The sequence below is a fragment of the Phascolarctos cinereus genome, unplaced genomic scaffold, assembly GCF_003287225.1.
Source record: "Phascolarctos cinereus isolate Bilbo 61053 unplaced genomic scaffold, phaCin_HiC Scaffold_1;HRSCAF=81, whole genome shotgun sequence".
NCBI classification, from domain to species: domain Eukaryota; kingdom Metazoa; phylum Chordata; class Mammalia; order Diprotodontia; family Phascolarctidae; genus Phascolarctos; species Phascolarctos cinereus.
The window spans coordinates 85367078-85383408 of NW_027555514.1; positions in this window are offsets into that span (position 1 = coordinate 85367078).

Sequence of the window (16331 nt, forward strand, 5' to 3'; positions counted from 1 at the left end):
TGTAAACTTCTTGAAGGCAGAGGACTATTTAATGTTTTGTATTTGTATCCTCAAGTGTCTAATGCATAGTAGGCATTTAATAGATGCTTGTTGACTGATTGGCTGATTGAAATACTAGCTTTGCTACTTACCACTATATGACTTTGGACAAATCACTTAATCTTGGTGGTCTTTACTGTCCTTAATCTTAAAGTGATGGTGGCTGTGCTAGATGATATTTATGGTTCCTTCCAATTCTAAAATAATACAATCACATACATTAACGTACATATACCATCATGATCTCCCACAACTGAAAACAATATAATTCCAGTATAACATGATTAGTCTGTAAAAAAACAGGTATAATCCAAATTGTCAGAACTCATCCTTAAACACAGTGGGCTAGGGTCATACTGTGGGAATTCTCAGTAGTTAACAACTTTTATTGTTCATTTTTCTTCCACCCCATAGGGAGCTAAGAATTTCTTACCTTCTTTTAACTTGTCTCTAGGATATACAATCTTATACATGTTAGCAAACCAATGCCGGTGATAAGTTTAGAAGTACAAAACATTGATTCAGGACAAAAACTTAAATGAATACTAAAGGAATAGAAAGTAATAACCATGGCCCACGTCTCAGGTACAAATTCATTTCCTTTCTCCACAAAGCATTCCGTATCTTGGATCCTTCCAAATGCTCACTGTTACAAATGGGGAAGTTCAGACAAAGTCTTGCTTTAGGGATTGGGAACCTCAGTCAAGCATCAGCTTCAGATTAAGTCTTGACAGGGTCTGCAACTTCAGAGCACTCAGATTATCTCCCTCAGGAATACTCCATAGCTGGCAAGATAGTCCAAATCTCTGCTAGTCCCACTACCAGCCTCTAGTTATAAAAAACGTAATGGATGCCATTTTTCTTCCCTCTAATGTTCTCATTTTCCCAGCAATCTTGTCTCTCTTATAGTCAGTCAGAGCCAGCAACTGGAGAGCATGGACCCTAGAGGAAAAACACAAAAATCCCTGCTCTCATCTAATCAACAACATCCATCCCTTGGGCCCAGGGTTTTACAGGAAATGTAGACTTCTCCCACTATTGTCCTGTTCTGTATACTCCATGCAAAGGGATGAGAAGGGGGAGAAAAAGCAAATAAACATAAAGTAGGACCGTTTCCTAGCCTGTCTGCTCCAAGGTAATAGTCCTTTCCACTAATATTAGGGCATACAGAATTGCCTGTGGAATTTAGTTTGGTATGAACCAAGCAAAATTCCCTTATATGCTTTTTTGGGGGGGGCGGGGTTCAGATCTGTAATTTCATAGATATGAAGCACTTCCCAGCAAGGAAACTTGCCCTCCTCCCCACCACCAATGGAAGTTGCCTACTATTCTGCAATTTATAGTCTTTGAAGATTAGCTGGAGACACTGGGAATGACTTAACAAAGTAACATAAGCAGTACATGTCAGATGCAAGACTTGGACCCAGGTTGTTCTGATTACAACATATCAAAGGGCCTCTCATATCAAGCAGCAGGAAAGAGTTGCATTTTTCATAACATTTTTCATAACTGGAGGTAGGAATAGAAGTATAAATGAATCTATGAAAAGATTACTTGAGCCGTATCAAATTAACCAAGAAACTTTTAGTAAACACCTACTATGTGCCAGGCACTAGTGGGTACTCCTCGCTGTTCCTAATTCCAACCTTAAGGGGGATTATTCTGTAAGTAGAATAGTACACTGAAATAATGTCCCATCAAATAAAAACATTATGGCTTTAACCGGGCTTCAAAAATTCCAGTGGCTCCATCCTCCCTTCATCTACTCATTTAAGGGAGGGAACATGTTTTTAAAATGAAACAAAACAAAAAAAATCTCAGTTTTGCCATTCTGTATTCATTAAAGTACAGAGAAATAAAATGGAAACTTGCCAACTTCAGATGATTTTGGCTCTGATATCACTCAAAAGAAGCCTTAAATTTTTAAAAAATAAAATTGACACATAATTAGTCTAAAAGATGTTCTTACTGCTCTGTGTGTGTTTGAACTTTAAAGAGAACCTGCTATACCCATGCTCTGATTACCTTCCAAGCACACATTATGAACATTTTGTTTTTATTGGGTGCCCAAATACCTGTATGCATAGAAGGAAAGGTAATAGCCTGTTAAGTAAGACAGTCTTTAAGTAGCCACCAAAGGGATAGGAATCCTAGAGTGTAGACACCAACTATGGAACCATCACATTTTACAGAAGAGGAAACTGAGTCTCAGAGGGAGGAAATTTCTTTCCCCAGGTCTCACAGGTGATAGATAGAAACCCAGGGCTCAGCTTCAAGTCCCAAGTTCTTTCCATGACACCAGAGCAGTTCTCAGACCCAAGAGCAAAGCCACCAGCAACATTCAGCAAGTCTTCTCACATTTAGGTCAGAACCTCCAAATCAGTCTCCCTTAGGCTGGGGCCAACCCAAATTTAAGCTCACCAAGTTCTAAGGGGAGTGGACAAGTACTCACAATGGCCCAAGGGGCATTCCTTCTAGAATGTTCTCCTGCTGCCTCCTCGGGGGACAGGCGTGGACAGTCTAACAGGATGTACACTATGGATATTCACCATATAATCCCAGCAGAGTGAGATAACATCTGCAGAGAAGGCTGGACAAAGCCCTTTATGCATTTTGTAGGTACAGTGTATGTACATAAAATGTGTGTGTGTTGTCTATCCCAGGAGAAGGTAAAATCCTTGGTGGCATAGCCTATTTAATTTTGTCTTCATATCCCTAAAGCTAAGCACAATGCCTAGCATGCAGCAGGTGCTTACTAAGTACTTGTTAATGAACCGACTGGTGATGTCAGGCCACTGGGTAGCATTGCCAGGGCCTGGCTGCTCCCTCCTTGTGCTCAAGAAAGACAAAAGAATATTTGTTCCATTATGATCTGAGGTAATCTAGTCTTAGATCCAAATATCCAGTTCAGCTCACTCAATCATGACTTCTTTTTTGAGTGATGAATACCTGTTCAATTCCCTCAGGAGCTATGAGGCATACAATAAAGAAGACACACCCCCTGCCTTCAGGGCTCCACAGACTATAAGTGGCTCATTGGAGAGGGGGCTCAATCAGGGATGGAGTCATAAAAACTGACATTTGCATAGTCTCTTAAATTTTACAAAGCATATTATGTACATCATCTCATTTAAACTGTACAATAAATCTAGGAGGCCGGTACCTCTGAAATTATTGTTCCCATTTTATAGAAGAGGAAACAGAGGTTAAGTAAAGTTAGGTCACCTGCCCAGGGTCACACAGCTAATAAGTATCAGAGGCAGGCCTTCTTGATTCTGAGACCAACACTCTCTCAACTATAAAGCAATCTGGCAAGTTGACCTGCAAGAGGTAGGCCTCTGAGATGTGCCTGATAGGATGAACTTACATAGATATAGGAAAAAGCAGAAAATATCATTCCCTCACACCCATCCACCCAGGTCAAAGGAAGAACGTGAGTTAGGATGCAAATCTGAGAATTGAGTGTTTGTGGGGTACAGAGGAAGAGATAGGCTAAGAATAAAGAATGTACCTTGGAGAAAAAAGGGAAAAAGTTCAGAGATGTCTCAATCTAGAGACCAATCTGGAAGCACCTTTACTGGACTCTGTTGGCTAGAAGCCAGTGTTAAGGAAGACCATCAAGGGAGTAGATTGGTTTAGACATTGTCAAGAAAATGTATTGTACAGGGAAGGTACCAGAAGGCAGAGTTGGCCTTTTACATAAACAGAATAGGCAGCTGCCTATGAGATATAAAAGGCTGAGAGACAGAACCCAGCGTCCACATTTCCCCCCTCTACTAACCTGTCCCTGTGTCTTCTGAACCTCTTTCCCCAGTAGTGGAAAAGCAAATATTCAAATGCCAGCGCTATCTGAGAGGGGCAAGACATTATCAGTCAGTGACATCTAAACTCAAATTAATTAATAATCCCTAGCAGAGAACAAGGGAGAGGGAATGGGACACAGAACAGAGAAGTCTTAATGGGGCCAGAAACCAAGAAAGATCTGATATATGGACACTGCCATGGGGCAGAACCATAGCAGAGGGCCCTAGGCAAATGAACATTGGAGTCGTGGTGCTGAGGTGGGGGAGGGAGGCAGAAGGGCAACAAAAGGGCTTTGAAAAACATCTTACAAATACTTCACAATTTTGTTTTAAGAGCTGAGGGGATGTCTGGGACAGGGTGCAATACAAGTAGGCCTTTCAGATTTCCAAAATTGCTCTTAGCTACTATTTAGCTACAATTTGAATTATATTAAGAAAATAATTTTAAAAGAAATAGTCTTGAATCACAGACTCATAGATTCAGAGCTGGAAGGGACCTTGGAGATTATCTAGTTTAATCCCCTCATTTTTCAGATGGGGGGGGGCCTGGCACCTGGAGATGTTTAGTGACTCACCCAAAGTCACCTTTCTCCTCCTGTCACCCTCTGCTATAAAGATGAACTGCTTTCCTTCTCGGTAGGAAATCTACATTGGAAAATGCACGAAAAGACGCACAGTACCTAAGTTAAAATTACATCAGCCCATCTTTTAGAGCTGTGGTCACACTCAAATAAATGAAATGCATTATGATTGCCAAAGGAAGCATTTAGGTCCTTTCATTTCTCTTAAAACAAAGCTAATACATTGCACTTATGACAACCCACCCCCATAACTGGGTGATGCAAAGTTAACTCAGACTATCTGCCAGGCCACTTTTGAAACAATTGCTTGAGTTAAAAAGGGAAGGAGCATGAGCTTTCTGCAGGCACCTTGCCTGCATGGATGTCCTTCTGTTCTGCCTAGAATGTCCCCCTTCCCCTTTTCAATATCTAGTCCCCAACACTGAAAGCTCTTTTCAAAAGCTCTCTCTTCCATGAAGCCCATCCTCATTGTCGATGACCATTTCCCACTCAGGCCCCATGTAGGATAAAATGGGATCATAGAATTTAAGGCTAGGATCATCTAATCCAATACCCTTATTTTACAGATAAAGAAACTAAGGCTCTGAGGTGGGAAGTGACTTATCCAAGGTCATATAGATATTAACTAATAGGGACAGGATTTGGATCCAGGTTTTTGGACTCCAAATCCAGCACTCTTTCCACTACATCATGGAAATAATAGAACATTTTGTTCCTTTCTTGGGCATTTCCCTGGGCATTACAATGATTTGTCTTTTTTCCCACTACTAGACTGTAAACTCTAGGTCTCCTAGAGGTCTAGATTAGGGCTCCTGTCTTTCTTAAGTAGCATCTAGCATGGTTCTCCATACATAGTAGGTTCTTAGTAAATGTTTGTGAGCTTTATTGAAAGTAACAGACAGGGGCAGCTAGGTGACACAGTGGCTAGAGCACTGGCCCTGAAGTCAGGAGGACCTGAGTTCGAATCCAGCCTCAGACCAAACACTTGACACTTACTAGCTGTGTGACCCTGGGCAAGTCACTTAACCCCAATTGCCTAAAAAGAGGGGGAAAATCTATAAAGTAACAGACATTACTCAGTAAACCAATCAATAAGCACTTATTATATGCCAGCTGTTGTCCTAAGCACTGGGGACACAAAGAAAGATAAAAGATAGTGTGTGCTCTCAAAGAACTCACAATCTAACAGGGAAGACAACATGATAAATATCTATGTAGAAACAAGGCACAGACAATAAATTGTAGATAATGAACAGAGGGGATGGTACTAGCAGTAAGGGAGATCAGGAGAGTACTTGAAGGAAGTCAGGAGGCAGACATAAGGGGAGATAGGAGGAGGTGGAGGAAGAGAGAGACAGAAAGACAGAGAGAGAGAAGGAGAGGGGGAGAGAGAGAGAGAGAGAGAGAGAGAGAGAGAGAGAGAGAGAGTAGGAGAGAAGGAGAGGGAGAGAATGAATTCCAGGCATGGAGAATAGAGAATAGTCATTGAAAATGCCCAGTCTAGAGAGGGAAGAGAAATATGCAAAATAAGGTGTAAGACTGAAAAAAGTAGGAGGGGACCATGTTGTAAAGGGCTTTGAATGCCAAATAGAGGAATTTATACTTAATCCTGGAGGTGATAGCCACCAGAGTTGATTGAATGGGGAAGAAGGGGTGACATGGTCAGATTAGCACTTAAGGAAGATTAATCTGACAGCTGAGTAGAGGATGGACCAGAGTGGGGAGAGATTTGTGGCAGGGAAACCAACCAGTATGTTGTGGAAATAGTCCAGTTGTGAGGTGATCAGGTCCTATACCAGGGTGGTGGCAGTATTTGAGGAGAGAAGGGGACAGATAAGAGAGGTTATTAAAGTAAACATTGGCAGGACTTGGGGCCAGATTGGATATGGAGAGTCAGAGAGTATGAGAAGTTAAGGATGACACCTAGATTGTAAGATTAGGTGAGTGGGAGGATGGTGGTGTCCTCAAGAGCAATAGAGGAGTTTTGTCATTGTTCATTTGTTTTGAGGTGGGTCGTAAGATAATGAGTTCAGTTTGGGACAGGTTGAGTTTAAGATGTCTATGGGACATCCCATTCAAGATGTCCACCAGGCAGGTGGAGAAGGGAGTTTGGAGGCTGTTGGGAGTTGATGAAATCATCAAGTGAAATAGTATAGAGGGAGAAGAAAAGAGAGCCTAGGATACACCTTAACTAAAGGCTGTATAGCCATGGTCTTTGGGACTACATAGTAAAAAAAAAAAAATTCAACTAAATGACAATATTTTGTATTTCAATAAATCAATGAGTTGGCTAATTGGTATCCAGACCTTTAAGTAAACCAGATATAGGTCAATTTCTCCTACACAGAAGGCCATATCATAATTCACAACCAAAGTGGGACCTAGGCAAAATCTCAAAGAAAATGTCTTCAATTTGCCCCCAGATTATGATCCTAATGCCCTGTTTTCCTCTTGTACTCACTGCCCTCAGGCCCCACTTGACTGCCCAGAGACTCCTCCAAGCATGCCCCAATCAGGAATGGCTTCCTTGTCCAGTGTCCCTTGCTCCAAAAGTACTCATCCACCTCCGTGCAAACAAACAAAATTCTTCCCATCCCCTCAGTGGGATGATTCCAAGTGGCTAAAATTATCACCACTTTCTAGTCATATAGCATTTTAAGGTTGACAAAGTGCTTCCTTCACAATAACCTTATGTGGCATTGCCTATTGTATTGCTATAGGGATTTAAGCTTTACAAAGCATTTTATTCATAACAACCCTGTACAGTGAGGAAGATAGTTTAAGGATTATGAAATGGGGGGTCAGGCTGGGTATTCCCTGTTTATCCCCATTAACAGATGAGGAAACTGAGTTTCAAAAACATAAAGTCAGTTACTCAAAGCTACGTAGTGTCAGAGACAAGTTTTAAACCCATACCTTCTATTTTAAGTGACTGATTAAAATTTAAGGTATAAGACCTCTTCAAGTTTTCTCCATTTTAATAAATGCCTAGAATAGTAATATCTGAAATCCAAAGGAATGAATCTACAAAGGTAAAATTTCAGGCTCTATAATAGGAAAGTTTGGGGCCTTTTGAATGTCCTAGTTACGCTTTTGGAATCCTCCCTGACTCTTCCCTTTTCCTCACCCCCAATATTGGATCAATTTCCATGTCTTTCCATTTTCTGTCCACATATCTTGCATCTGTCCCCCTCTCTCCACATACTACCACCGCCTAAGTTCAGCCCTCATCACCTCTTGTTTGAATGATTGCAATAGCCTCCTAATTGGCCTTCCTGACTCTATTACCTCCCCCTTCTAGTCTGTCCTCTGCACATATTCTTACAGAACAGGTATAACCACTCCAAGTACTTGCCATGAAACTTCCAGCATAAATACAACCTTCTCTGATTGACATTGAAAACCCTTTACAATCCGGCTGCCACCTGCCATTCAAGGTTCACTGTACATTATTCTTCACGTAGTCTGCATTCCAGCTAAAACGGCCAACTTGCTCCCACTATACAACATTCCATCACTCCTGTTGGTGCTTTTGCCCAGGCTGTCCCTTATTCCTGGAATGCACTCACTCTTCACCTCTGCCTAGCAGAATCGCCAGCTTCCAGCAAGGCTTAGGGTAGGCATTACTTCCTATTTGATGCCTTTCCTCGTCCCCACAATTATTAGTACTCTCTCACTCTTGAAACTGCTTTGCATATGTTTTGAATTTATTTACTAGTGCACATATTCTATCTGTCCAGTAAAATGTAATTTCCTTGAAGGCAAGGGCTATTCTATTTTTTTTTTTGGCTTTGTAATCCTAGTGTCTTGCACAAGGAAGGCACTTAATAAATGCTTGAATTTAATTTTAATAGGATGAATACCAATTTTGAATCCAGAGGACTTCGGTTCAAATCTCACCTCTGACACTTACAGTATTACCTGGGTGACCTTGGGTCAGACCTCCAGACCTTCTCCTCCAGACCTTCTCCTCCAGACCTTGGTACCCTCAACCATAAAATGAGAACATTGAAGTAAATAGCCTCTCAGGGTCCCTTCCAGGGATTTATAATCCTATGAAATTGCATGTGACTAAGATTGTATTTCAATCTTAGGCACAAACCAACAAGCTGTGGTCTTTCTGTAGCAGAACAACTGGAGTAGCCAACACATGTGGACCTCTGTAAACTGTGTGTGTTACTGTAAAAATGGACCTCAGCAGGTCAATTCTTCTAAAAATTACAAATGCAACACAGACTCCATAGGACTGTCATAGCAACATCAATATTCTGATGCCAGGTAATACCATGTCCCCAAAATATCAACAGGTACCCCCCAAGGGGCCTGATGCCATCTGTGCCAAAGACAGAACACAGGGATCTAAGGAGATTTGTTACAGGACACTAATCTCCTGAAGTCAACTCATCAGCCCAAGGTTGTTTTGTCTGCTGCTGCGACAAGGTGTGGGCGGAGCCTGGAGGGGGTGGGGATGAGGGGGCTGAAAGGTGAAACCCTGACAAAAGCCTAAAGAAAGCTCCATTCCCAGCCCAAATGCTCTTTGGTCCTAAGTTTTGGTTCACGACACATAAAACATTTCATTAACAGAATGTTAGCATTATGCTATGCAAACTAGGAGTGCCCTTGTGCTAACACACTGTCAAAAAAGAAAGAGAGAGAGAGAGAGAGAGAGAGCCTAGTTGAGGGTCATTTCTAAAATATGTAGAAAGAGAGCGATGAAGGTGAGAGATGGCTATCCTTGCATGATAATGAATGATAAAGCGGGCAAGCTGTTGACATCGATTTCAGCTTCCAATTATTTCAGCACTGCTTGAGTCTTAGAAGCTCTATGATTGTTGCTCTGCCTGGGCACTGTGGTCCCCATGAATTTCAGGCCACAGTCATTTGCCCTAAAAGGGTACTTATGAGATCATCTTGTTCAGGCCCCTACTCAAAGTAAGTAAGCAGGTAAGGAGCTATTTATTCCCATTGTGGACCATGGTGCATGTTGGTCCTAAGTACTAGGTCAGCATTTGGTAAGATTGTGTCAATGACATTGTTAGCAAAAGAAAAAAAAAGATAAAAACTATTTCATTGAGTAAAGGAAGGGCACCAGTACTTAAAGATACTAAACATTCAAGCAGTCTGATGGGTCCCTCCAGTCTCCTGGACATACCTAGGCCAATAGCAACAGCATACCACTGGAGAATGATAAGTCTGTCATGTTTGAAGACTTACTTGCCCTTCTTATGGGATTCCAAGTTGTCAAATTAGGCCTTAATGCATTTAGCCAATCAGCTATGACACCCTATTATGGTGAGCCAATATATGGGCCTTGAATCAATAATTCTTTGGCCTAGTCAGCCCTTTAGGGTCCATGGCTTGGGCAGAATATGTGTGTCACCCCCAACAATTGCCATTTTACATATAAGATTTCTGAGCTCTAAAGATATTAAGTGACTTGCCCAAGGTCATCCAGAGAATAATGGAAGACTTAGCATTCAACTCCAGGTCTTCTGATTTCAAGTCTAGTTCTTATTCCACTCCATCAAAGCTGCCTCCCAAATGCAAAATGTTTCTAAGCATTATTTTAGTCCAATCATGGAGGTTCAAATTGGGGTTGGAGAATGGAGATAAGCCCAGTTGACCTCAGTCAAGAATAAAACATTCCTTGGTACATCCCTCCCAAACCATTTGCCTGTTGGTTTATGCTCCTGCTAGAGATTTTCGGAAGCTCAGCTCATTATTTCATGGCTCCTCTGCTCTTTCAGGGTTGAGCTGGGGTGAGAACTGGAAATGCTAAAACACTCAAAGAGGTATGTCCGGCCCAAATAGAAACAGGAAGTGCCAGTAATCTCATAGAGGAGATTTGTTCTTACAAGACTGGGAGCCCTCGGATAGCTCAGATCAGGTTGGGCAGAACATCAGGCAAAGTAGAGCCTTGCATGCCTGCCCCAAAAGAAGTCCCAAACCTTTCCAGTTCCTCTGCCCTTAGATAATAGGCCCCGTGTAGTCATGCTAAGCTATTACAAATCTCAAAATTCCTACTCCACTTCCTCTCACCTGAAAAGAAATAACATTTGCTAATCTTCACCATAAACATGTATTATGATTTGGGGGAAGGGAGGGGAGGATCCTATCAAATCAAACCTTGTAACACAAAGTAATTATAGAAAGAATAGGGCATTATTTGCATATCTAGTATTTAAAGGGTTACTTATGTAATTATTGAATGTAACTTAGAATAAGCTGTTTGATTTTCTTTCATCATGAGCCAAACATTAGGTTTTGAAAGGCATTCCTTTAAACTTCAATTATATAAAGGCACATGGTAATGTTAAGTTACAACTCCGGCTTAAGTGAGTCAGACATGAAAGTATTTATGACTGGTATTTTGTGAGTAAGTTACCCTTAGACACTTTTTTTTTTAAGACGGCAAGTATCTATTGCTCTTGGTAGACACAAGGCTATTCTCTGCTATTAGAAATTCTCACTCTCTTTACTTCTAGGTAGAGTCCAGTCCCCCTGACTTTTGTTTTTTTAAGCTCCCAACAAAACAAACCTCACTGTGCCGTCAGCACCTGAAACAAGTAAAAGCAATCCCTTTATGAACTCCCCGCCAGATATTTGCCTTGCCAGACTTGGTGGGGATGGGGGGAAGGGGTGGGAAGAAGCCAGAGAATAACTTAAAACAGTAGGCTCTAGTGAAAACATCACACATGAAAGAGATAAAGAAGTGAACTGAATGTTATTTTTTCTCCTATGAAAAAGCAGATTGGGTCTGGGCCTTTTTCAAACCTGAGGCCAGGTGATCATCATTTATTCTGTCAGGAGCATTTTCTATAACTGGAACAGAACAATGTGCCACTGATTCAGTGATTGCAAGGATCAGTTCAGCTTGAAAGGGGTACACAGGACATTTATCCAAAGAATATTTATAAGGTTGTCCACCAAGTTTATTTTTTGAGATTTGGCAGGCAAAGTCCAGTACAGCCTGGGAAATTCACCCTTTTAGCCTCGGTCTCCCCTACAGGAAGCTGCCATAGTTGGCCTGTGGCCGAGGGTTCAAATTGACAAACAAGTTGCCATAATTAGAAGTTTACAACAAGAAGTTAAATCTAAGTGCTGAAGAGAGAGAGCAAGGTTGAAAGGGATTCACTCACAACTTTGATGTAAGGCATCACTACTTTTTGGAGGGCAGCCATATCTTTGATCCTACACAAATTGTTGAGAATGGTTGAGATCTTGAACCCTGATCAGTCAAAGTGCTACAAATTTTACAGTTACTTCCAGTGTAGGTGAGTTTTCAGGTGATTAATAGTAGCATAAAATGACAAGAAGCACCTTCCTCAACAATTCCTCCTAGTAAAAACCTTAAGACAAATAAAAAATAAACCTGAAGAATTTTTTTTTCATGATTGAAGCTGTTCCCATGGTATCCAATTGACATCTGGTAATCACCTTTCTCATTTTTAGAGTATTCTTTTTTTAGACTCAGCAGGAAGCAGAAAGGTTCTGGCATCCTTGGTTTTTTAGTTTCCTATGCTTCATCTCAGCCTCAGCTTCTAAGAGGCAGGGTGTATGATACGGTACAAAGGGCATTGGATGAAGAGTCAGAATACCCAGAAGTTCTTGGTCCAGTTCTGCCACTAACTCAGTATATGACTGACCCTGGGCAAAGAATTTAACCCCTCTAAGACTCTATTTCCTTGTGTATAAAAGAAGGGGGTTATATTAGATTTATTTTATGATGCATTTGGAATATTGTATTCATGTACAGGTGACACATTTTTAGAACAGTCATTGGATTCATGAAGAAAAAGAAAACTGGATCGTGGAAAACCAGGATGAGGAAGGGACCAGAGACCATATAGTAGGAAGAATTATTCAAAGGCCTGGGAATGTTTAACCTACAGAAGACATGGCTCTGTAGTGGGGAGAACTAACATGATAGCTGTTGTAAAGTAGGTGAAGAGTAGAAGAGGAATTTATTACACTCATGTAGCAATGGGAAGTTATCAAGAATCGAGTTTTGCTTAATACCAGGAAAAATATTCTGCTAACAAAAACTAACACATATTTTTGGACATACCCAATTTGGGAATTTGTTTTGCTTTAGTGTGCTTGTTTTTTTTTTTATAAAGATTTTGTTCAGTGGAGGAAGGGAAAAAGGGAAGAAAAAAAATAAATGCATGATAATGGAAAAATAATAAAATTTAAAACATAAAGAAATGTTTCAGGATGGTTCAGAAGGTAGTGAGTTCCCTATCTCTGGAGACCTTCAATACCATTTGTTTGAGATATTGTAAAGAGAGTATTCCTGCCCACATATGGGTTGGATCAGATGTCCTCTGAATTACCTTCAAGTTCTGAGGTTCTCTGCCTCTTTCAACTCTAAAATTCTATATTCTAAGTTACTTAAACTGTCTGTGCCTCAATTCTTTCATCCATTAAATGAAGAGGTTGTCATATGCTCTCTTGAGATTGTTTCCAATGCTAAATGTCCATGATTCTCTATTTCTCCATCAATGAGAGGTTTTAGACCTGTATCCACACATCAGACTGTAAGATAGAATTATTCTTTGCCAACTGGAATTAACCAGTCAATAAGAATTTCATAAGCACTTACTAGCTAGACATTTGCTTTATTAAGAATTACAGAGGATATTGAGAGTTATGGGGGATATTGCTTAGAATCAGGAAAATTCAATTTCCTATGTTCAAATCCAGCTTCCGATACTTACAAGCTGTGTGACCCTGGGCAAGTCACTTAACCCTGTTTATCTCAGTTTCTCATCCATAAAATGAACTGGAGAAGGAAATGGCAAACCACTCTAGTATCTTTATCAAGAAAACCCCAAATGGGATCACGAAGAGTTAGACACAACTGAAACAACTAAACAAGAATAAGTATAGATTCTCATAGTCATAAGGGACTTCAGAGGTCATCCAATCTAAATCTTACTGAAACAAGAATCCCTTATAGAACATCCCTGACAGGTGGTCATCTGCCTCTAAGTGAAACCTTCAATGGCAGGGAACTTACTGACTATAAAAGTAATCCATTCCATTTTTGCACTACTCCAATCACTAGGAAACCTTTAACTAAGTTGAGTTCAGATTCACCTTTCCATTATTTCCATCCATTGCTCTTAATTCTATCCCCAGGGACAAGAAAAATAACTTTAGCCCCTCTTCCATGTGATAATCTTTCTGACACTTGAAGACAATATCAAGGGTCAATATCCCCAGGTTCTTCATCCTTGCATCCCCATCCTTCTTTGGACATGCTACAGCTAGTCACTGTTCTTTTTAAAAGTGGTACAACAAACTGAGTGAATGCAGCATACCAGATGTAGTCTGGCCAGGGCAGCATAGCCTCCCTTGTTCTGAAGATGGTATGTCTGTTCATGTAGCCTAAAATCTCATTAGCTTTTCTGACAGTCACATTAGACAGATGATTCATGGTGAATCTGTGGCATACTAAAATTCCCAGGTCTTTTTCAAAACACTGGATAGTTCTCTAACTTTCCAATACCAATACAAGTTAATTTTGTAAGGGGCAATGTGATGGTCCTTGGATACACATGGTCCCTTCCTGTGCCTGGGGAGGCTAAGGTGGAAAACAAGCAGAACTTTTTTTGGAACTTCCTCAGGTGTTGAAGAAGTGAGGACACCTAGTTACTTCAGACTGAGTCCTCTTTCCCAAGATTCCTGAAAAACGTGGTTCCCGGTGACCCTTCTTCACCTTTCCCATCTCCATCTCTACTGTGTCTCCATCCTTTCAGCTTCTTTGGACAGTTGTTGTCTCTGTGTGCCACTACGGCTCAATAGTTTAATGAGTTAAGTCCTGGGTGGGACTGGAGGTGCTGTCTCCCCACTCCTTCCTCTCAGGCTGCCTTCTTGCAGGTTGTGGATATGTCTATCATGTTAAAACCCCTAGGCATGACTCAAGACTCCCTTCTAGCTAAAAAACTGTGGCAGTCCCCACTGCTCTCAGGAATGCTCGTCTCTCTAAAGTACAAATCCCAGAATTCCATTTATTTCTCAATTACTTTCTTTCTACCCTGACCCCTCCTACATATCAGTCATAACTTTTGGGACCTAATCATTCAATCAGGTCCAACATTAAAAGCATGCTGTATTTGCATCTGAGAAGCTCAGTCCAAATTCTGGCTCAACTGCTTAACAGACATGTGACTGGGTCACTTTTCCTCTCTGACTTTCAGTTTCCTCATCTATAAAATAAGAAGATTAGAGAAGCTGATGACTGAAGTCTCTTCCTGACCTATGAAATTCCTCCAACGATATTATCATATGTTACTCCATCTTCTCTACAAGGCTGTTATTAGAGAATTTGTCATATGCTTTGTTGAAATATACCCATGGCTTGATTTATTAAGTCCAATAACCTTGTCCAAAAAACAAATAAGCTTAGTCTATCGTGACTTGATCTTGAATTAATGCTAGCACAGAATTGTCACATCACATTCTAAACACTCACAAAACCTCCCTTTAAGTACCATGTTCTAGAATAAAACAAAATGCTTTCTCTCAAGAAGCTTATACTTTACTCGAGGAGATAAGACTAACAAATTAGAAAGAATTATAGACATGTATTAGAGAATATACTAACATACTTAATTGAATAACACAGACTAAGTGTTTTAATGACTTGAGTTCAAATCTCCAGTGAGATAAGGAAGGAGTGCATGAGGGACAGCTAATCCAAATGCTGGGAGGTAGGAGATGGGATAGCGAGTTTGAAGAACAGCAAGTAGAACAGTTTGGCTGGAACACAGTTCATGCTTTGTTCCAAGAGTCAGGAACAAGAGCTTCAGACGTGGACATCCCCAAAACTCATTTCATATATAGAATTTATTCAGGAGACCAACATGAATGAATAGGAAACTCTTTACAAATGCAGTAGGAAATGTGGCTCTAGCATTCTGTAAAAATATTTTTACTGAGGAGGGTAAGGGTGCCTTGTTTTTTTCTACAAGGGAAGAAGCAAAGGAGCAGTGAAAAGAGTCAGAGTCAGACAACCTGGATGATATATGACAGTCTCAAAATGCAAACCTTAGATAGCATTGCCCTCCAGATAAAGGGGGATATGAAAGTGAGAATAATGGTTTATACCCATTTCCCATGTCAGCTACTAGATTATCTATCAAGTACTAGGTATTATGGAAGTCACAAAGAAATAAAATACATAGACTTATGTTCTCGAAGCTGACACAAGACACTGACATCAATATATGTGTCATTTTCCCACTAATCTGGCCTATATAAAACCTCAATATGGTATATAACTAATGTTATTTTTCAGTATAGACCCATATAATTTTTTTTCATTTTGAAGAGGTCTGATTTTGGGGGGTGCCACTTATATTTGGGGACAGCCTATAGTCAGACTAATCTAGTAGTTAATTTTCCTTCCATATGTCAGAAAAAACAAAGTGACACATTTTGCCAACATGCACATACCTTCAAATTTTCTAATGTGCAAATTCAAATTTAAAGATGTTCAGTGTTTATACAGCTACTTAGGATCAAATCTGGAAACAGTGCTGGCCAACAAGAGGAAGAGTTTATACACGGTGGATCACTGAAGACAGCCAACAGATTTTTGATTCCCCTTAACTCAATCTGATCAGTTGGCACCCTTACTTGGCCTTTTCCACAAATTGGAAGATAAGATGGGTAATATACTGCGTCCATAAGTATTTTCTGCTCATCTATTATGTGACTATCATGGTATCAGAAGAATACACATTATATGGAACTATAATAGGTACTAAGACAAGTTCCCCACCCTCAAAAACTTTCTGGCTAGTTACAGAAATCAAAGAAACACACGTGAAACAGTAGGCAACAATGCAATTGAAAGTATAAAAATGTGTTAAACTATGTCACACAACACAGGCAAACT